We start from the raw sequence: 23,424 nt of genomic DNA on the forward strand, positions 1-23,424 counted from the left end.
TACAGTAGGCAAAAAAGGATTTGCAAGTTCATACCTTATCAGCCTCACTCGAGCAGTTGGAAGTCCCGGTGGTTGTTAGTAGGAGCTGAATGCTGTTCGGAGGTTATCCGCAAACTCCCGGCTTCAGAGAGTGAGTGAGACGATACTGACAGGAGCCGGCGGTAGCTAATGACGTAACCGCAGCTCCTCGCGTCTGTGTCAGTTCGGCTGTGAGAGGAGAGCCAGCACGGGACAAGCGGCGGTGGAACTCAGAGTACTAAAATTAAACACAGGTTAGTAAGGAGAAGCATGAGCTAACTTCTAAGTTTGTAGGCTAGTTGTGTGTTGCTGCATGAATTGCTAAACAACTTCAATAATCCAGCAACAAAGGTAGGCAGGCTGTGATTTTTATAGGGAGAAGGAGGAGTCCCCTTAAAGGTACAGTGTAAGGGTAAATGGAATTTTCCTTACAGATATATTGTGAGGCTGAGGGGATCAACACTGAGCTTCCTTTTAAAAGCGCGGTCCTAAAGAACCAAACAGGAGAGGATCTTACCCAAATAGATGTTCCGGGAAACAAGGAAAGCCAAGGGTCTCGAGTGATCCCAAACTGCTTTGACGGTATTAGCACTAACCGCCATTTGGACGTCCACAGCTTTTCTCTAATGGGCCTAAAAATAAAGACAGCATCGCAACAACTCTCTCTTACATGGAGGCAGCGTTACTTACTTCATCTCCCCTGGCATAAAATCTTTGAGGCGAATAACGAAACGGCATATCTCGGGCTTGAGGTACAGATATGGAGGATGGGTATAGGTTAGCAATGACATGTCACCATATCAGCCATGCAGTTTGGCAGCAATACAGTAGATCCTGAATGAATTATACACCGGACCGCTTAGATGAGTTATGGGTGAATCTCCTTTTTTTTCATGGCTCCAATGAAGGTGATCTGTAACCGTTATATCAGAAAAGGCTGGATTCCACTTATAGGTTTTCCAGGGATCTGTTCATTTTAGATTTTGTGGTAACTGAATGGTTTGCTGGCTTTCTTAACAATGTGTAAAATGCTTATTTTTGTATATTCATATATGTTGTTGGTGTGTTATGGTCAAAGCGACCTAGGAGGACTGCTAGAAGTACTTTATATATATATATATATATATATATATATATATATATATATATATATATATATAGCAGGTACTGTACATTTTTGAAAAACGCTGTTGCCCAGATGAGTAGACAACTTGCTTGCATTTTGCACGCATATAGCCCATTTTCCTTTGTACCTGTTTGGGTCCTACTAATATTCTACTTTGTCTTATATATGTTATTCCTAGGTTACTGTCATGATCTCTGTTATACTTCTTTTTATTTTCTAGAGCACCTAATTTTATAAGAAACTACATATATATGTAAATGACTTAGGATTTCACCTCCTGTTTACACTTTGATTGTGTTCCTCCCTGTTATAGGATTTCAGTAACTCTCATCCTATTGGTTGTTTTCAACAGCCAATAGGATTTCAGAAGCTTGCCTCCTATTGGCTGATTTGAATTTAAGACTCAAATCAGCCAATAGGAATGCAAGGGACACCATCTTGAATCGCGTCCCTTGCATTGAAGCTTTAGTGTACTGCGGCGACCATATGAAGACTATGTTCCACGTCGGCTGGCTTCAAGATGGCTCCGCCTGTATGGAAGAAGACATCGCCACCTGGATAGATGAAGATATCACCACCTTGATGGAAGAAGACTTCTCCACCTGGATGGATCACTGCCTGATGAAAGGGTGCCACTAGCACCTTGAAACGCGTAGCAGAAAAGGTTTTTGTATTGTTTTTAATACTTTATTTTTTAATAAATCATATGTCAAATCTTGGGATATTTTAATTTAACATTATTTGGTTTGTGAGCTTTTTGGAGGGAATTGTTTACTCTGGTGGACTGTGGATCTTGCATACTGGAGTGAGTTAGCTGGTGAACTCTGATATACCAGCCTGCACAACTTGCACTGTATTATAGTGTGCTGCCTATGTGAGTATCCATTTATAGTGGGTTCTACCTTTGGGTGCCTAAATACTTTAGTGAGCATCTGCACGATTGGAGTCCTTTTTGTTCCCTTCCCTTGTTTTCTATCCCTGCATTCCAGATTTGAGGTCTCTTGGAATCCTGTGGGAGCTAGCTGGTGGGCTCTAATCAATCCAGCCTGCGTGAATAGAACTGCATTATAGTGCGCTCCTATTGTGAGTACCCACCTACAGTTGAGGGCCGGGGATTTTATGGGAAAGAAAGAAAATTTCACTGCAACATTGGAGCGCCTTCTTCTTTTTGTTTTTTTTTAATTTAGAAGGTTGTGTGATAAAGGAAGGAGTGATGGCTACCCACCAAATCTTCATCACTGTTGTTTACAATTCCACTCAGCTAGCCTTGTTCTGTATATATACACTATATTCTTTCATGTGCAATCCCCCCTCCCTCTTCCCATGCACTTATCTGGTCGTCGCCTCGTCAGGAGCTCCGCTCTTCCCTCCCTCGAACGCTGGGAGGAAGTGACATAATTAGGTGAAAAATCACTTCCTCCCAGCACTTGGCTGCAACAGGAGCGGACGCAGATGTGGATGCAGACCGTCTTCCCAGGGACATTTACAGGGGCAGGATTTGTCCGAGGACAGTCTCCTCAATCCGGTGACTGTCCCCAGAAATCGGTGACATCTGGTCACCCTAGTATAAAGGTCACAAGTTTCGGAATTGTGATGCAGGTTTGGAGGTAGAAATAATTTCTTATGTATTTCAAGGGTAAAGGCTATTGATTAGCTCCAATAGGTAATAAATGGAAATTTGTAAGACCTTCTTTTCTTCTTTAAATGTGAATTACCACCTTGTGGCACTACATCAAATTTTCACCGATTTCTAAACAGTGTTTTTTTCTTTTTATTGTTAAATAGCATTACCCCCCTAACTCTAATTCGTCTACGTAACCCAGCACTAAAGCTAACGTGTTATGTAAGTCAGAAGATTCTATTGATGAGAAAGCTCTTAGATGAGTGATAACAATGCTGAGCAGGACCTCAGAGCTACCCGACAAGCTCACCAGTGGTCACCACCAGCCACAAAAACACTGCGACAAGAAGGCTTGGTTTAACAGTACGCTATCACCGGATACCTATGTCCAAACATATGTAAACCTATGTAAAAGCTATTGATTAGCTCCAATAGGTAATAAATGGAAATTTGTAAGACCTTCTTTTCTTCTTTAACATGTTTCTTAGCTGCACTCTGTTTCTTCAGGCTTAAACACTAGTGTAGATAAATCCCTCCCCACCAATCACATGGAGACCCCCTTATTACATCACAATACATCCTACAACCCAAGTGCACTCTGTCAATGTGTATGTGTATACATGAAAAATGCAAAAAAAAATAGCCCAAATTCACATCTAATAAAAATGTGTACTTATAAAAATGTGATAAATATAAATCTTAGGATTGATCATAATTAAAATGTCAAACAATTGTGACAGGCGTACTCATATGTAATGTTCAGAAGGTAAAATACCCCAAAAAACAATAATAATCATGTATAAAAACAAATAACTTACGGGGGCGGAGCTTGGCCACACAGGAATATGGCTGCTTGAAGAAATAGCTCTGATGCCCTAGTTCACTTGCCGACCATAACTGGGTGAATAAATAATACCCCTAACCCAAATTTCAGCTGTAGCTAACACAAAGATATCCTCAAGCACTTTGGGGTAACTTCCTGGAGAAAGAACACACGCACATTCAGATCAGCACAGAAAAGACTCATCTGCGCAACAATGCCTACCCATCTACAGGCGCCGGATATCAGCTATAACACTGACCTTGGAAAAGAAACCCCCGACACCGCTCTGGAAACGGAGAAAAAGCAGCAAGGCAGACTGTAATCCCTGCAGGTCTAACCTTTAGCGCACTGACCGCCAGAGCCGGAACTTCACCCGCGCGCGGGCCCTCAGGGAGATTCCAGAGTTCATGGAACACTAAGCGGGGAGTAACCGGAGCAAGACCCGGAGCACTTCTGGTAGGTGATCCCCCTCCCACGCACCACTGCCCGATCATACGCACGGCCAGATTGGCCATCACTGAGACCCGCCAAGTCCGGGATCTGCAAGACCAGTACCTCACACTAGCTGGCAGGCAGGCAACCCCACAAGACACGGAGCGGTAACAGGGGGTAAAATATTAACAGAAGGTTAGTCAATTTTAAAAGCTTGAGGAAGAAAGCTAGCCTTGAAGACTTAAAGCAATACAAAAAATAATCAGTCATTAAAACAGTCAAAAGGCCTAATATACTCCAAAGGTCCCCCTGTTGTTATTGCATTACTAAAAGCAGAACAGTGCTATTACTATCACTCTACCAGTGTACCACTGTGCTACAGATTAAGGCACCCTCATTGAGATCCCTTAGGTCAGGAGCCATTCTCATAAGGCAGTAATAGTGACACAGATAAAAAAGTTTCCTGCAGGGCTACTTGTTATTTAGCAAACAGAAAAAGGAAACATCACTCTTCTTTAGGGCAAAACATATAAATAAAAGATAAAGGAATTATCAGAAGACATACAGAACCCATGCAGCCTGAAATGCCCAACAAAAGGCTCACTAAAATGAACAAAGACTTTAAAACCTCTACTATGAGCAATTATTTAAAACCAGCTGAACCTGTCCCAAAGCCATCAGGTGAACCATCTATCAAACACAGACAGGAAACAAAACTCAAACTACCTTGGGCTACTCAGATACCTCTCAACAGGTCACTAAAAATTATCTAAAATATTTTGCCTCTAGAGAAGATATAAGAGAGGCTATGCAGGAAGTAAAAGACATGTTTAACGAATTTAAGAAAGATATTACAGTTCTAGAACACAAAGTCCTAACCATAGAAAAGAAACAGGATATTCAGCAGTCAGAACTGCGGTCTCAATCAGACAGCACCCAATTGCATGCAGATATGTTACACAACCTAATGGAGAGAATGGAAGATTTGGAAAACAGGAGCCGCAGGAACAACCTGCGGATCCGAGGAATTCCTGAATCAATACCTCCAGATGCTCTGCAGGGGCACCTACAAAGCCTCTTCTGGACAGCAAAAAATACACCACCAGCACCAGAGGTACCGATTGAAAGGGCCCATCGTGCCCTGCGCCCGAGACCTCCAGCTAAAGCACCGCCGAGAGACGTGATAGTAAAACTGCTATCATTCAAAGATAAAGAAGAGATACTTAAAGGGGCAAGGAACACTTCCCCTCTCACACACGCAGGAATAGAAATCCAGATATACTCAGACATATGCCCTGCTACTCTACAAAAAAGAAAAGACTTGAAATTTGGCATCCCCTACAGGTGGGGTTTTCCCACATGCATAGTAGCCACAAAAAACAACACCACCTCGGTGTTCCGCTCTCTAGACGATCTACCATCTTTCAACAATTCTCTTAATTTATCAATAAAGTTACCCCTGGCACTGGAGCACCTACAAAATCCTCCTGCCACTGCAGAAGAATCAGCTGCTGACGACACACTGTAGCTGGAGTAACATAACCACCAAAAAAAGGAACAACCCCATTAATAGGAATGGGTAGAACCGGTCTGGTCCTCTAACATAACCTGATCTGAAGAAATATGAACTCTTTGCTTAGAGACTATTTCAGACTAAGTAAGATTTATAACCTCCTGGAGTCCTGGATGATAACCCCATCCTCCTTATAATAAGATAAGTTGAAATTATATTTGCCTGTTAATTCATGTTGAGATGTTCTGTACCATGTTCCTACATATACTAACAATGTGCTTACACGCATGAGTCACGGCACCCACTGGTTTAAGAATAAAGAGTAGAAAGAGACTCAACACACACATGGACCAGCTGCAATACCTACACACACTACCCACAAACATGTTCACCCCACACACACTGCTACGGCTGATCTTATACACACATTCACTCTTCAAACCCATAACCTCACATAAACATTAAGTTCATTGGCAAGGAACTAGGGCCTCTTCCCCTAGAAAGTTTATGGTTACTGTTTAACTGTTTTTTGTTTTTCCTGATCTGATTTGTTTAATTTGATTGTCTTTGCTGTTATATTGCACTACACGGATTTCTTCCCTTTCAGGATTGACCGCCACGGGTGGAGACAAGCCCATCCTCACCCCCATCTAACCCGCACCTAGGTCCTATTCTACAATTCAGTTGACGTTCTACTGTCTTCCCAGTCCCATCCAATCCCTCCCTTTAAAACCAACTGCACATTTGCCTTAACTAGCTGCCATCAACTGACGCAATGTCAGCCCGTAAGACGCACTCCCTGCCCCAGGGTATAGAACTGATCACAGTCAATGTAAAAGGCCTGAATAGCCCAAATAAAAGGGCGATAGCACTCACCGAACTCCAAAGAATGAGAGGAGACATAATTTCCTCCAAGAAACTCACTTTAGAAAGGGCCACGAACCTAAATGGTTCCAAAAGCACTACACCCAAGCATATTTCGCATCAGGGCCAACCAAAAAGGGAGGAGTGGGCATCCTATTCCACAAGAAAATCCCCTTCAGCCCTATACAAATTGAAAAAGCCCCCGAAGGCCGTTGCATCATGATTGTAGGCCTCTTATTTAACAGACCAGTAACATTAATAAATCTCTACTTTCCCAACACAGCACAAGCCCAATTCCTTAAACGGATGACGCAAAAAATCCTTGAAATACAAAAAGGTGCACTCTTTATCGGGGGAGACTTCAATATCCCAATAGATCCCAGTCTTGATACCTCCGATGGCTCCTCCAGCATAACACCTAGGACGTTAAAACTGATAACACAATACTTGAAGGAGGTGGTAGTACACAATGTATGGCGAGTTACGCATCCAAATACTAAGGATTTTACCTTCTACTCCCATCCCCACAATAAATACACTAGAATAGATTACATCTACACGGTTACATTAGGCCTTACTACCATATCGGACTGCACCATATGGAATATCACATGGTCAGATCACGCCCCCGTCTCTTGCACGATTCACTGGCCAGAATCCCCGATACCAGCCCATGTGTGGAAACTTGATGACACACTGCTAGATGACCCTGTCATAGTGGCAGACCTCACCACATCACTTCAAGAATATTTTCATCTAAACAAAACAGACACTCTACCATCATCCACCATATGGGAAGCGCACAAATGCGTAATCCAGGGGAAACTCATAAAAATAAGGGCTAGACAGAATAGACTAAAAAGAGAAAGACTCCACTCCTTACTAACTAGAATATCTCATTTAGAACACCAACATAAAAACAGTCCCACAAACACCACTCTCCTGGCAGACCTGACACAGGCCAAAACAGATTTATCAATTCATCTAGATACAGAAAAACAAAAAAAGGCACTTTTCCTGAACCAAACATTTTATGAGCAAGGCGACAAAGCAGGCAAACTACTAGCCAGAGCCCTTGCACGTAAGAAGCTCAAAACGTACATTCATGAGATCAAAGACTCAGACAACAACACCCACCACGACGTGAAAAGTATAGCAAACACATTCAGGGAATACTATGAATCACTCTATAACATCCACTCGAGCGTAGTCAGTTCAACAGGTTCACAGAATGGTAGAGAAGACACACCTCAGATACAGGATTACCTGTCGAAGGTGGAGTTGCCGTCTCTTTCAGAAAACGATAAGGCCTCACTAGATGAACCCTTTACTATTACTGAAATTCTACAAACCATAAAAAAATTTACCATCAGGTAAAAGCCCTGGCCCAGACGGCCTAAACTCCAAATATTACAAGAAATTTGCCCCCATACTCACCTCCCACCTACTAGACATATTAAACGCAACCCAAGGGACGGCGTCCCTGCCTGGTTCCATGTTACAAGCACACATAGTAGTACTACCTAAACCTGGCAAACCTCCTACTAAACTAGAAAACTTCCACCCAATCTCCCTTCTAAACTCTGATATCAAAATATTGGCCAAACTAATAGCAAACAGAATCAATAAATTCCTACCACAATTGATCTCAACTGACCAGAAGGGTTTCATCCCACACAGAGAGGCAAGAGATAACACGCTTAAAGTTATCCAGCTGATCTCATATGCCAAAACAACATCTGTCCCTCTCTCCCTCCTCTCAACAGACGCGGGCGTTTGACCGAGTTAATTGGTCGTTCATGCTTTCCACGCTTCAGAAAATGAACTCCGGCCCTGGAATTATGGGATGGATCTCCCCCCTATATTCCACCCCAAACGCCAAGGTTTATGTAAACGGAGTCCTATCAGACTCATTCTCAATTTCGAATGGGACCAGGCAGGGATGCCCGCTCTCCCCCGTCCTGTTTGCTATCTCAATAGAACCCCTAGCTAGTAAAATTAGGTTGAATCCAGCTATCTCAGGCATTGTGGTACATAACACTGAGTACAAACTAGCTATGTACGCGGACGACATACTAATCACACTTACAAATACACTACACTCCTTGCCTGAGGTGCTGAGGGAAATGGAGCAATACGGTGCTGTCTCCAACTTCCATCTAAACCTCAATAAATCCGAGCTTCTTAATATCAATGAGTCAAATGATAATTTCAACCGCATAGTTAACACTTGCCCTCTTAGAGTTGTGCGTAAGGAACTCCGGTACCTGGGGATCATTATCAGACAGACCCTGTCCGAAACCACAGAGGCTAACTACAAAAAAATCAAAGAGGAAATAATTGCAGACCTCTCAGGGTGGCAGAAAAAATCCTTTTCATGGATAGGTAGAATTAATATAGTAAAAATGAATGTCTTGCCCCGCATTCTATATATCCTTCAAACTATCCCATTACCACCAGCTACCCCACACATTCACCACATCCAAAAAGCTATGGAGGATTTTGTATGGCAGGGAATCAAAGCCAGAATAAACAGGAACACCTTATACAGACCCCGATCACAGGGAGGGACAGGCTTACCCAACCTACACACCTACAGCCAAGCTGTTTCACTACAGCACATAGTGGAGTGGTGCCAAAACCTTGCCCACAAAGCGTGGATAAGACTAGACTCAGATATCCTCCAATACTCTAACGTGGGATCCATGGCGTGGATCCCACATAAATACCGTCCCGCACATCTACAACTATACCCGCTTCTTAAAGAGACTATGACAGTATAGGACAAGATAACGGCCACCCAAGCTCACATCTCATCCCCGACATCTCCACTTACCCCGATTAGAGGTAATCCAGCCACAAACATTCAAACTCCTGCGAGACAGGACGGGGAAAACCCGCCTCTAAATAAACTGTCGATAAATAATGCTTTTTCCAATAATAGACTCAAATCACATCAAGACCTTAGAGACTGGGACCCAGATCTTTTTGCCTCTTGGTTCCATTGTGCACAGCTCTTACACTATGTGTCAACACACAGGCACAAAACATCACTATTCAGAACACTTACACCCTTTGAAAATCTCTGCACTCTAAACACTCCACCTAAGCACCTGATCTCTCAACTTTACACCACCCTACAAAGTGGCTGCCTACAAGACCTCCCTATGTTCACACAGGGGTGGCACAGGGAGTTTGGACGGGAATACGAACCCAAAACATGGCATAGAGCCTTTGACATAACAAAAAAATGTTCAGTTTCAGCTAGAACCCAGGAAATCCAATATAAATTCCTAAGTAGATGGTACTTAACCCCTTACAGAATAAAAAAGATATACCCCAACACAACGGGAAAATGCTGGAGAGGCTGTGGGGCAGAAGGCACCATGTTACACATATGGTGGGACTGCCCCAAAATAAGGGACTTCTGGAATGAGGTGTTTGCTAAAATTAACGGGAAACTCCATCTTTCTATACAACCAACAGCCTCTATCCTACTCTATTTAGACCTCCCGGAATTCAACCACCAACATGACAGGTCCCTATTCCTTACCATGATCAATGGAGCTAAAGCTCTAATACCCAAGAAATGGAATACCCAGTCAATACCCTCCATACTAGAATGAGAAAGCCTTGCTACTGCACACCTACAGCTTGAAAGATACCACTACATCAAGATAGGGAGACCTGACCTACATGAATACATGTATCTAACGTGGAAAGACACTCCAATTTGAACAAACCTCCCTACCCCTAGCCCTCCCCACAAATAACATATACACAGTCATAAACCCCAACATGGGGCTTTAATCGCTCCCACCCGTGGCGGTCCATAAGTCATCTTATCCCCCCTCCACCCCCCCATCTTACTTCATTCCCTTCCTCCCCCTCCCTCCCCTCTCCAATATGATGTATCCTCCCCCCCCCTCATAACCGGACTCCTTCCCCTCCTCCCCTCTTCCCCCCCCACCTCCCCTCCTTAAGCACCCCCCCTACCTGTGTAGGAACCAAACTGTAATCACTGTTATTGTTATGTTTATATCTATTCACCAAAGTCAATGATTTAAGTTTCAATAGGAAATGTAAAAATTAAAAACAAAATCTGCAAGGTAGAAACAATTTACAGGAACATGTTTATCTGTTCTGAAGCCAACCCCCATACTAGGTTGGGCGAAGATAGTGAAATATCACAACAGGCATATGGGACTTTCCAGCTACATGAGGCCTCAAGGAAAATCGAAAAAACACCATAAAGACTTTTAATTGTTACTCAGCAGCCTAAATAATGTACCTGTTTGCAGCCTTAAATGTCTTGTGGCTCCTGTAATGTTACATTTGAATTATATAAATAAAGCCTTGCAAAAAAAACTAAAAAACAAAAAACAAATAACTTACAGGGGCCGATTTATGAAGCTGCAAATGCAGCTGTTTCCGTGCGAGCCTTCAGGCTCACCAAAAACAAAAATTAAGGAGCATGGGTCGTAAGACTGCTGTTCCTTAACTCGTCCGCCACAATCGGAATGATTGACACCCCCTGGTAGCAGTCGATTGGCCTTGAATATGCAGGGGGAGGCATTGCACAAGCACTTCACCAGAAATGCTTGTGCAATGATAAATGCCGACAGCGTATGTTGGGCGGACATGATACGCCACAGCGAATCATGTCCGCCCGCCGCTTCATAAATCGGCCCCATAGTGTTTACCTACACATATAGGGGCCAATTTATCAATGTGCGAGCGGACATGATACGAAGTAGCGTATCATGTCTGCTGCACATCAATAAATGCCGACAGCAAACACTGCCGCTAGTAGGGGGTGTCAATCAACCCGATCGTATTCGATCGGGTTGATTTCTGTCCGCAGCCTCAGAGCAGGCGGACAAGTTATGGAGCAGCAGTGCTTGATAAATTGGCCCCATAGGGGTGAAAGCATTCATTTGTGCACAAACTTTCACACACAAGGAATTAGACACACACATGTACATACGTGTATATACACACACATGCCATTGCACACAAACCTACACTCACAATTACACACAAACATACGCACACATTCAATTACGCACAAACATACACACATATACACTTGCGCACATACGCACACATGTATACCTGTATACTTGTATATCTACTACTATAGATATATATATATATAAAATTAGAAAAATTCCATTTGAAGAACATTGGAATGTAAAATATGTGTAACGTACTTTGCATTTTGATGCAGATGTAGCACAGTATTATAGATACTCTTAAAAATATAGCAATATTCTATGAATTATTTCGAATACTTTACGTTATCTATAATAATTTTAAATAATTATTATTAATATTTTTTAATAATTTATATTTAATATTCTTATAACGCACCTTAAGATTACAGTTTTTCATGTACGCTAACATGACACCGCATTAGACCTAAAGCCCAAAATACAAAGCGTGTTATGCATATTTTACATTCCTATGTTCTTCACATATAATTTTTATATATTATGAAATCTATATTTTTTATATGTGATAATGTTTATGTAAAATAGATATCTATATCTATATATCTATAGAAATAGATATACAGGTATAGGTATTTACAGATATATTGAATATAAGTGATACCCAAACCAGGGCATCTGTACACCAACACAATAAAGTAAAGTGAATTTCAAAATACTAAACTACAACCAAGATCTATGTACAAACGTGAATAAAACTTGATAATCCCTGCTGTCACTCAGGCTTGATTTCAACCAATTCTACACCAATACAAGCCTCAAAAAATATATGAGACATCAAAATACCATAAACACCTATTACAAGGCTCTTATCAACCTTATTTGACAAATACAATGGAGTACCGATTGATCTAACAAAATGATATATAAAAGTATTAGAGAATCAACCGGTTACTTGAATAGTTTGATAATAACCTGAAACAATTGCAACCAGCCATTAGAGATAGAGAAATTTTAATTTGTTCATGTCCACCCATTCTTTTTAAAGTGAAAAATAAAGGTTACATTTTAAAATGTATTAGTGGCTCTACCCCAGTCTGGGCAGAGAGTGCTATATAGCATTTCTTTCCAGGGATTACATCCCAATTTTTCTGCAAGTTCAGCATTAGATGCTAGCACCACTCCCCAAAGGAATATAAAATATAGATACTAAAATTAAATACAGTATCTTAAACAATTGAAACCAAGGAGGAGCTTGCCTATATAGTGCCCTTGTTATCATTGTGTGTTGAATATTGAAGAATGTACTTACAATAAAAATAATATTGTCCTATATGTGGAGAATATTGGAATGTGAAATATTTAGTAAATACACAGAGTACATTATAAATGATTATTATGGAATTATTTAGACACACACATATTATAGCCCTTTGCATTCAAATACATGACCATAAACAATATACATTTGAATCCTAATACATTTTTGAATATTTATGTCTATAATTTTTATCAAGTTTTATGAGGGAATTTATGTTGCGTTTAGAGCAACTTTTTTTTAACTCACGACCCCTTAAAGGGACACGCAATCAAAATTAAACTTTCATTATTCAGATAGAGCATGCCATTTTAAACAACTTTCCAATTTACTTCCATTAACAAAATGTGCACAGACTTTTTATATTTAAACTTTTTGAGTCACCAGCTCCTACTGAGCATGTGCAAGAATAAGTGTGTATGCATTTGTGAATGGCTGATTGCTGTCACATGGTACGTGTATGCATTTATGATTGGCTGATGACTGTCACATGGTACAGGGGGAGTGGAAAAAGACATAACTTTTAAAATTATCAGAAAAAAAATCTACTACTCATGAAGTTCAGACTAAGTGCTATTGCATTGTCTTGTTATCTTGCATTTGTTGATTATGCAAATCTACAGTGTTGACTGGTCCTTTAAGCGAGGTTGACAGTCATACTTACCCGACAAGCGTAAATTGTGATGGCGCTCTGGCATTTGCGTTTACATTGAACTTGAATATGAGCGATATTTCACTCATATACATTCACACACTTTCATATCACAAACAAACCCAGTTAGTAAATTATGTAAGTATGTCCTAGTGTGATCAGGAGGAGGTAGGTAGGTTAGTTAAGGTTTTAGTACGTGTTTGTAAAAGAAGAATGAAGAGATGAGATAAATGAGTTAGTAATGGTTTGTTATTGGTTACAGGTTACATTAAGGTGAATGATCAAGTAAGTAGCAATTACATTAATGTAAGGATAGGAAGGTTTATTTTGAGAATGAAAATGAAAAAGGAGATATTATTAGTAATTTAAATTGTAATTTAAAGGGTCAGTCTACAGAATTTGTATTGTTTTATAAAGATAGATAATCCCTTTATTATCCATTCCCCAGTTTTGCATAACCAACACATTTATATTAATATACTTTTTACCTCTGTGATTACTTTGTATCTAAGCATCTTCTGACAGCCCCCTGATCACAAAACTTTTTATTTATTATCTTTTGGCATTTTAGCCAATTAGTGTTGCGTTGTGCTGACTCAATGGTCGTGAGCACAATGTTTATCTATATGGCCCACATGAAATAGCAGCAAATAAAAAAGCATGTGATAAGAGGCTGTCTGTAGTGGCTTAGAATCAGAAATTTAGAGGTTTGAATGTTATAAAGTATATTAATATAACAATGTTGGTTGTGTAAAGCTGGGGAATGGGTAGTAAAGGCATTATCTATCTTTTTAAACAATAACAAATTAACGCCTAGATTTAGAGTTCTGCGTTAGCCGTCAAAACCAGCGTTAGGGGCTCCTAACGCTGGTTTTGGCCGCCCGCTGGTATTTAGAGTCAATCAGGAAAGGGTCTAACGCTCACTTTCCAGCCATGACTTTTCCATACCGCAGATCCCCCTACGCCATTTGCGTATCCTATCTTTTCAATGGGATCTTTCTAACGCCGGTATTTAGAGTCCTGGCTGAAGTGAGCGTTAGAACTCTAACGACAAGACTCCAGCCGCAGCAAAAAGCCAGGAGTTAAGAGCTTTCTGGGCTAACGCCGGTTCATAAAGTTCTTAACTACTGTGCTCTAAAGTACACTAACACCCATAAACTACCTATATACCCCTAAACCGAGGCCCCCCACATCGCCGCCACTCTAATAAAAAATTTTAACCCCTAATCTGCCGACCGCACACCGCCGCAACCTACGTTATCCCTATGTACCCCTAATCTTCTGCCCCTAACAACGCCGACCCCTACATAATATTTATTAACCCCTAATCTGCCGCCTCCAACGTCGCCGCCACCTACCTACAATTATTAACCCCTAATCTGCCGACCGGACCTCACTGCTACTTTAATAAATGTATTAACCCCTAATCCGCCTCACTTCCGCCTCAATAACCCTATAATAAATAGTATTAACCCCTAATCTGCCCTCCCTAACATCACCGACACCTAACTTCAAGTATTAACCCCTAATCTGCCGACCGGACCTCACCGCTACTATAATAAATTTATTAACCCCTAAAGCTAAGTCTAACCCTAACACTAACACCCCCCTAAGTTAAATATAATTTTTATCTAACGAAATAAATTAACTCTTATTAAATAAATTAATTCTATTTAAAGCTAAATACTTACCTGTAAAATAAACCCTAATATAGCTACAATATAAACAATAATTATTTTCTAGCTATTTTAGGATTTATATTTATTTTACAGGCAACTTTGTATTTATTTTAACCAGGTACAATAGCTATTAAATTGTTAATAACTATTTAATAGCTACCTAGTTAAAATAATTACAAAATTACCTGTAAAATAAATACTAACCTAAGTTACAATTAAACCTAACACTACACTATTAATAAATGAATTAAATAAAATACCTACAATTATCTACAATTAAACCTAACACTACACTATCAATAAATAAATTAAATACAAATAAATACACTAACTAAAGTACAAAAAATAAAAAAAGAACTAAGTTACAAAAAATAAAAAAGAAATAAGTTACAAAAAATAAAAAAATATTTACAAACATTATAAAAATATTACAACAATTTTAAGCTAATTACACCTACTCTAAGCCCCCTAATAAAATAACAAAGCCCCCCAAAATAAAAAATGTCCTACCCTATTCTAAAATAAAAATAGAAAAGCTCTTTTACCTTACAAGCCCTTAAAAGGGCCTTTTGCGGGGCATGCCCCAAAGAATTCTGCTCTTTTGCCTGTAAAAAAAACATACAATACCCCCCCCAACATTACAACCCACCACCCACATACCCCTAATTTAACCCAAACCCCCCTTAAATAAACCTAACACTAAGCCCCTGAAGATCTTCCTACCTTGTCTTCACCACGCCGGGTATCACCGATCCGTCCAGAGGAGGCTCGAAGTCTTCATCCAAGCCCAAGCGGGGGCTGAAGAGATCCATGGTGATGGATGCTGATGGAATCAGCCAATCATATTGAGCTCATATTCTATTGGCTGTTCCGATCAGCCAATAGAATGAGAGCTCAATCTGATTGGCTGATTGGATCAGCCAATCGGATTGAATTTGAATCTGATTGGCTGATTCAAACAGCCAATCAGAATTTTCCTACCTTAATTCCGATTGGCTGATAGAATCCTATCAGCCAATTGGAATTCGAGGGATGCCATCTTGGATGACGTCATTTAAAATTACAATGGGTTGTAATGTTGGGGGGGGTATTGTATGTTTTTTTTTACAGGCAAAAGAGCAGAATTCTTTGGGGCATGCCCCGCAAAAGGCCCTTTTAAGGGCTTGTAAGGTAAAAGAGCTTTTCTATTTTTATTTTAGAATAGGGTAGGGCATTTTTTTATTTTGGGGGGCTTTGTTATTTTATTAGGGGGCTTAGAGTAGGTGTAATTAGCTTAAATTGTTGTAATATTTTTATAATGTTTGTAAATATTTTTTTATTTTTTGTAACTTAGTTCTTTTTTTATTTTTTGTACTTTAGTTAGTGTATTTATTTGTATTTAATTTATTTATTGATCGTGTAGTGTTAGGTTTAATTGTAGATAATTGTAGGTATTTTATTTAATTAATTTATTGATAGTGTAGTGTTAGGTTTAATTGTAACTTAGGTTAGGATTTATTTTACAGGTAATTTTGTAATTATTTTAACTAGGTAGCTATTAAATAGTTATTAACTATTTAATAGCTATTGTACCTGGTTAAAATAAATAAAAAGTTGCCTGTAAAATAAATATTATTCCTAAAATAGCTACAATATAATTATAATTTATATTGTAGCTATATTAGGGTTTATTTTACAGGTAAGTATTTAGCTTTAAATAGGATTAATTTATTTAATAAGAGTTAATTTATTTCGTTAGATAAAAATTATATTTAACTTAGGGGGGTGTTAGTGTTAGGGTTAGACTTTAGGGGTTAATAAATTTATTAGAGTAGCGGCGAGGTCCGGTCGGCAGATTAGGGGTTAATACTTGAAGTTAGGTGTCAGTGATGTTAGGGAGGGCAGATTAGGGGTTAATACTATTTATTATAGGGTTATTGAGGCGGGAGTGAGGCGGATTAGGGGTTAATACATTTATTATAGTAGCGGTGAGGTCCGGTCGGCAGATTAGGGGTTAATAATTGTAGGTAGGTAGCGGCGACGTTGGGGGCGGCAGATTAGGGGTTAATAAATATAATATAGGGGACGGCAGTGTTAGGGGCAGCAGATTAGGGGTACATAGGGATAACGTAGGTTGCGGCGGTGTACGGAGCGGCAGATTAGGGGTTAATAATAATATGCAGGGGTCAGCGATAGTGGGGGCGGCAGATTAGGGGTTAATAAGTGTAAGGTTAGGGGTGTTTAGACTCGGGGTACATGTTAGGGTGTTAGGTGCAGACTTAGGGAGTGTTTCCCCATAGGAAACAATGGGGCTGCATTAGGAGCTGAATGCTGCTTTTTTGCAGGTGTTAGACTTTTTTTCAGCTCAAACGGCCCCATTGTTTCCTATGGGGAAATCGTGCACGAGCATGTTTTTGAAGCTGGCTGCGTCTGTAAGCACCGCTGGTATTGAGAGTTGCAGTGGCGGTAAATTATGCTCTGCGCTCCCTTTTTGGAGCCTAACGCAGCCCTTCTGTGAACTCTAAATACCAGCGGTATTTAAAAGGTGCGGGGGGAAAAAAGCACACGTAGCTAATGCACCCCTTTGGCCGCAGAACTCTAAATCTAGCGGTTAGTGTTGACTGTCCCTTTAAACTTACGGGGGGCTTAGGCTACACCACCTATCCTAGTTACCTTCTTCCTGGTGAAGTCAGCTTTATACTGTCATTTTGGGTTCTTTCTGAATTCTGAAATGATTTGAAGACAGATGGTGAATAACAGGGAAGGATCTTCTTAAGTATATTTGGTAGAGATGTGCATGGGGAAATTTTTTGTACCATACAAATGTCTCATCATCTGGTGAATGTTGGTTTTTCTTGTCCACAAGGTCATACAATAAAACTGTTGGGCTTGGTAAATCACTGGTGACTCCATCTGTGGATGGATAAATATAGATAGATAATTACGTTGATATTTGATTGCAGGATCAGATGGGGGGGTAGTCTTTGTTTAGTAGTTTGTATTAGTAGTTAGTTAGTAGTACTAATAGTAATTCTACTTAGTTAGTTACTTGTTATTGGCTGGTTAAGGTTTTTTGTAGGTTGGTTATGGTTTAGTTATTAGAGTTGTTTGAGTAAGGCATAATTGGCGCTAAGACTTTGGGGCCGAATTATAAAAGCATCAAATATGTTGCATTCGCGGGCGTCAATACGCTCGCCAAACATCGGCAAACATCACAGCCTCGTATCTGCATACGATCTCCTTATGTATCAAAAAAGCAGTCAAAAACATGCGCGTCAAGTACGGGGCGAAGCACATCGGACTGGTGTTAACTAACATTCATCGATTACGCGGCTAATCGTATTTTTCCCAACTTTATTGATATCATTTCATTACTGTCTACAAACAAGCACATTTCTCTTTAGCACATTATTGTATAGAGTGTAAATATATTCTTTTTTCTGAGCAGGACTAATTTGGAATATAGCAAGTAGCGACATATTTGGTTCAAAATGGATATTGAATTATTCAAATTTTTTTTTAATATTGTACATACGTATTTAAGTATGTATATACACACACATATATATATATATATATATAAATATATATACATATACAGTATATATATATACAGTATATATATATATATATATATATATATATATATATGTTATATCAGAAATCTTTTGCAAACATTTATGTCCCTAAGTTCCTTTTTTCTCTTCTAAACAATGGTGTCTGTCATATCTCTGTGTTTATTTATACCACTATATGTATATATTGTAAATGTATTATTATTCTGAGCAGGATTAATTGCGAATATAACATATTCATAGTATCATATGTATTTATTTGCAATCAATGGATATTTTAAAGGGATAGGAAAGTAAAAATGTAAGTTGCACTAGTGGGAGCTAGCTGCTAATTGGTGCCTGCACACACTTGTCTCTTGTGATTGGCTAAATAGATGTGTTTAACTAGCTGCCAGTAGTGCAATGCTGTTGCTTCAGCAAAGGATAACAAGAGAATGAAGCAAATTTGAGAATTGAAGTAAATTGGAAAGTTGTTTAAAATTGTATGTGGGAAGGGTCGGGAAGGTAGGGCGGGTACAGTGGAAGCCCTCAAACACTCGATATCTATTTACCTGGGCAAAGACAATCTCTTTAGCAACTTTTTGACATATGGCCATTAAGTACACCTGATATTAGTTCGAGTTCTAGGAAATACCTGGTGGGGGGAGGGGGGGAGGGTACGGTTCTCAGTTACGTGTGTTTTATTTACTTCTTGTTTACTCAGGGTGAAGGGCATTTAGGACTGAACTGGGTTGTATTTTTGTATTGTTGGTTCCTGGGGAGGGTCAGACCCTTGCTACTCACTATTGTTCCAGTTAGAGCATTGCAACATTAATACGGATGGGAGAATCCCATCCTCTTTGAGGTTTATGGGAACAAGAGGTGGGCGAGTTTGCATTCGTGAGTTGGGACAAGGTCACGTTGCTGACAGGGGTACAAGTGATTGTCATTATCTGCCTTTCCGACATGTCTGTTTATCCTTATTAATTTTGTATGACTTGTAATGTTATCAAAAGAAGTTCAATAAAAATCATTTCAATTAAAATTGTATGTGGATAGTGATTTATTTTAACCTCTTAACGACCAAGGACGTGCCAGGCACGTCCTCTGGGGTTTGAAACTCTGGAAGGGATCCCTGATTTTAATTTTGAAGTGGTGGGAGAGGGTGGTGGGTGGCAGTTGTGGGTGGGAGAGGAGGGGGGAAATCATTTTTTAAAATAGGTCTGGGAGGGGGAGGGAGTAGGCTTTGGAGGGGGTGCAGCTACACTACAGAAAAATAGTGGTTTATTTTAGAAAAAACACATTTAAATGCAAAGTGGGTACCCAAAATGGTGGAAAATAGTTAATGGGGGGAGGGTTAGAGACCTCTTGGGGGGGGGGGATCAATGAGGTTGGGGGCTAAGGGGGATCCTACACAGCAGAATATATATTTTATAAAAGAAAAAAAAAAAAAAGGCCTTTTATTTTAGTACTGGCAGACTTTCTGCCAGTACTTAAGATGGCGGGGACAATAGTGGGGTGGGGGAGGGATAAGAGCTGTTTGGCAGGGATCAAGGGGTGGGATGTGTCAGGTGGGTGGCTTATCTCTACACTAAAGATAAAATTAACCCTTCAAGCTCCCTACAAGCTACCTAATTAACCCCAACACTGCTGGGCATAATAAAAATGTGGTGCGCAGCGGCATTTAGCGTCCTTCTAATTACCAAAAAGCAATGCCAAAGTCATATATGTCTGCTATTTCTGAACAAAGGGTATCCCAGAGAAGCATTTACAACCATTTGTGCCATAATTGCACAAGCTGTTTGTAAATAATTTCAGTGAGAAACCTAAAATTGTGAAAAATTTAACGTTTCTTTTTCATTTGATCGCATTTGGCGGTGAAATGGTGGCATGAAATATACCAAAATGGGCCTAGATCAATACTTTAGGTTGTCTACTACACTACACTAAAGCTAAAATTAACCCTACAAGCTCCCTAATTAACCCCTTCTCTGCTGAGCATAATACACGTGTGGTGCACAGTGGCATTTAGCGGCCTTCTAATTACCAAAAAGCAATGCCAAAGCCATATATGTCTGCTATTTCTAAACAAAGGAGATTCCAGAGAAGCATTTACAACCATTTTTGCCATAATTGCACAAGCTGTTTGTAAATAAGTTCAGTGAGAAACCTAAAATTGTGAAAAATTTAACTTTTTTTTATTTGATCGCATTTGGCGGTGAAATGGTGGCATGAAATATACCAAAATGGGCCTAGATAAATACTTGGGGGTGTCTACTACACTACACTAAAGCTAAAATTAACCCTACATGCTCCCTACAAGCTCCCTAATTAACCCCTTCACTGCTGGGCATAATACACATGTGGTGCGCAGCGGCATTTAGCGGCCTTCTAATTACCATAAAGCAATACCAAAGGCATATATGTCTGCTATTTCTGAACAAAAGGGATCCCAGAGAAGCATTTACAACCATTTATGCCATAATTGCACCAGCTGTTTGTAAATAATTTCAGTGAGAAACCTAAAGTTTGTGAAAAAGTTTGTGAAAAAGTGAACGATTTTTTTTATTTGATCGCATTTGGCAGTGAAATGGTGGCATGAAATATACCAAAATGGACTTAGATCAATACTTTGGGTTATCTACTAAAAAAAATATACACATGTCAAGGGATATTCAGGGATTCCTGACAGATATCAGTGTTCCAATGTAACTATCGCTAATTTTGAAAGAAAATGGTTTGGAAATAGTGCTACTTGTATTTATTGCCCTATAACTTAGAAAAAAAAAGCAAAGAACATGTAAACATTGGGTATTTCTAAACTCAGAACAACATTTAGAAACTATTTAGCATAGGAGTTTTTATTGGTGGTTGTAGATGTGTAACAGATTTTGGGGGTCAAAGTTAGAAAAGTGTGTTTTTTTCAATTTTTTCATCATATTTTATATATTTTTTATAGTAAATTATAAGATATGATGAAAATAATGGTATCTTTAGAAAGTACTTTGAATGGCGAGAAAAATGGTATATAATATGTGTGTGTACAGTAAATGAGTAAGAGGAAAATTACAGCTAAACACAAACACCGCAGGAATGCAAAAATAGCATTGGTCCCTGACGGTCAACAAATGGAAAAGTGGTCTGGTCACAAAGTGGTTAATTCTTTTTAATATTGTACATACATACTTTTGTATGTATATATACACACATATGTATATTTATTCATTGATATAGTTATATATAGCACAAAGAAGTCACCTCTATGTAAATACATAGGCCATTACTTAGGACGGATGTGTTTAAAGGGACAGTGTACTACAATAGTTGCACACATCCTACTATAAATTGTCATTTTGTACTATAACATTGAATTGGATTATTTTAAATATTTAAACACTATCATAGTGCTATGAATTAATAAAAATATTTTATTCAAATTGCAAGATACAGCCAAATTTTTTTCTTTTATTAAGAAATAGATATACACTGCAGCCGCTAAAAACAAACTGCAAACACATAAATGACGTACACTACTCTGTACCTTAAGTTGTTGTCATTAAAATTGCCCCATTATTATTAACAAATAAAGATGTATTATCATTTGGAACTGGCACATTTTAATTAATATACAAGAAAATAAGGTTACACAACAGTGTTCACTTAGGAGTCCAAATGGAGTATTATCAGTTCCATCATCACCAAAACAAATTCCAAAATTCCATCTTGTAAAAATTTGAAAAATTGTACACAGAGAAGATGAGCGTTCAGCAAGAAAAGTAAATTTATGCTTACCTGATAAATTAATTTCTTTTACGATATGACGAGTCCACGAATTTCATCCTTACTTGTGGGATATTATCCTCCTGCTAACAGGAAGTGGCAAAGAGCACCACAGCAGAGCTGTATATATAGCCCCTCCCTTCCCTTCCACCCCCAGTCATTCGACCGAAAGTTTAGGAAGAGAAAGTAAAAGCTAAAGGTGCAGAGGTGACTGAAGTTTACAAAAAATAAAATAAATATGTCTTAAAAGAACAGGGTGGGCCGTGGACTCGTCATATCGTCAAAGAAATTAATTTATCAGGTAAGCATAAATTTACTTTTCTTTTACAAAGATATGATGAGTCCACGGATTTCATCCTTACTTGTGGGATACTAATACCAAAGCTATAGGACACGGATGAAACGGGAGGGACAAGACAGAGACCTAAATGGAAGGCACCACTGCTTGAAGAACTTTTCTCCCAAAAACAGCCTCAGAAGAAGCAAAAGTATCAAATTTGTAAAATTTAGAAAAAGTATGAATGGACGACTAAGTCGCAGCCTTACAAATCTATTCAACAGAAGAATCGTTTTTAAAGGCCCATGTGGAAGCCACAGCCCTAGTAGAATGAGCCGTAATTCTTTCAGGAGACTGCTGTCCAGCAGTCTCATATGCCAGGCGGATGATACTCCTCAGCCAAAAAGAAAGAGAGGTAGCCGTAGCTTTCTGACCCCTACGCTTTCCAGAATAAACCATGAATAATGAAGATGATTGACGGAATCCCTTAGTCGCCTGCAAGTAAAATTTCAAGGCACGGACCACGTCCAGATTATGTAACAGACACTCCTTCTTAGAAGAAGGATTAGGACACAATGAAGGAACAACAATTTCCTGATTAATATTCTTATTTGAAACAACCTTAGGAAGAAATCCAGGCTTGGTACGTAAAACCACCTTATCAGAATGAAATATAAGATAAGGCGAATAACATTGTAACGCTGAAAGCTCAGAAACTCTTCGAGCCGAAGAAATAGCCACTAAAAACAGAACTTTCCAAGATAACATTTTAATATCTATGGAATGCATGGGTTCAAACGGAACCCCTTGAAGAACTCGAAGAACTAAATTCAAAC

The 23,424-nt window shown here is 39.3% G+C and overlaps 1 long non-coding RNA gene across 1 annotated transcript in view; it reads left to right on the top strand.

Annotated features, from left to right (window-relative positions):
• The first annotated feature begins 251 nt into the window (after positions 1-251).
• Positions 252-23,424, top strand: part of LOC128663815 (uncharacterized) — a 30,183-nt gene continuing 7,010 nt past the window's right edge. Inside the window, exon 1 of the long non-coding RNA XR_008402900.1 lies at positions 252-272. This is a non-coding gene — a long non-coding RNA (uncharacterized LOC128663815). The remainder of the gene's footprint in view (positions 273-23,424) is intronic.

This window comes from Bombina bombina, chromosome 6 (genome assembly GCF_027579735.1).
Source record: "Bombina bombina isolate aBomBom1 chromosome 6, aBomBom1.pri, whole genome shotgun sequence".
In the NCBI taxonomy this organism is placed as follows: Eukaryota; Metazoa; Chordata; class Amphibia; order Anura; family Bombinatoridae; genus Bombina; species Bombina bombina.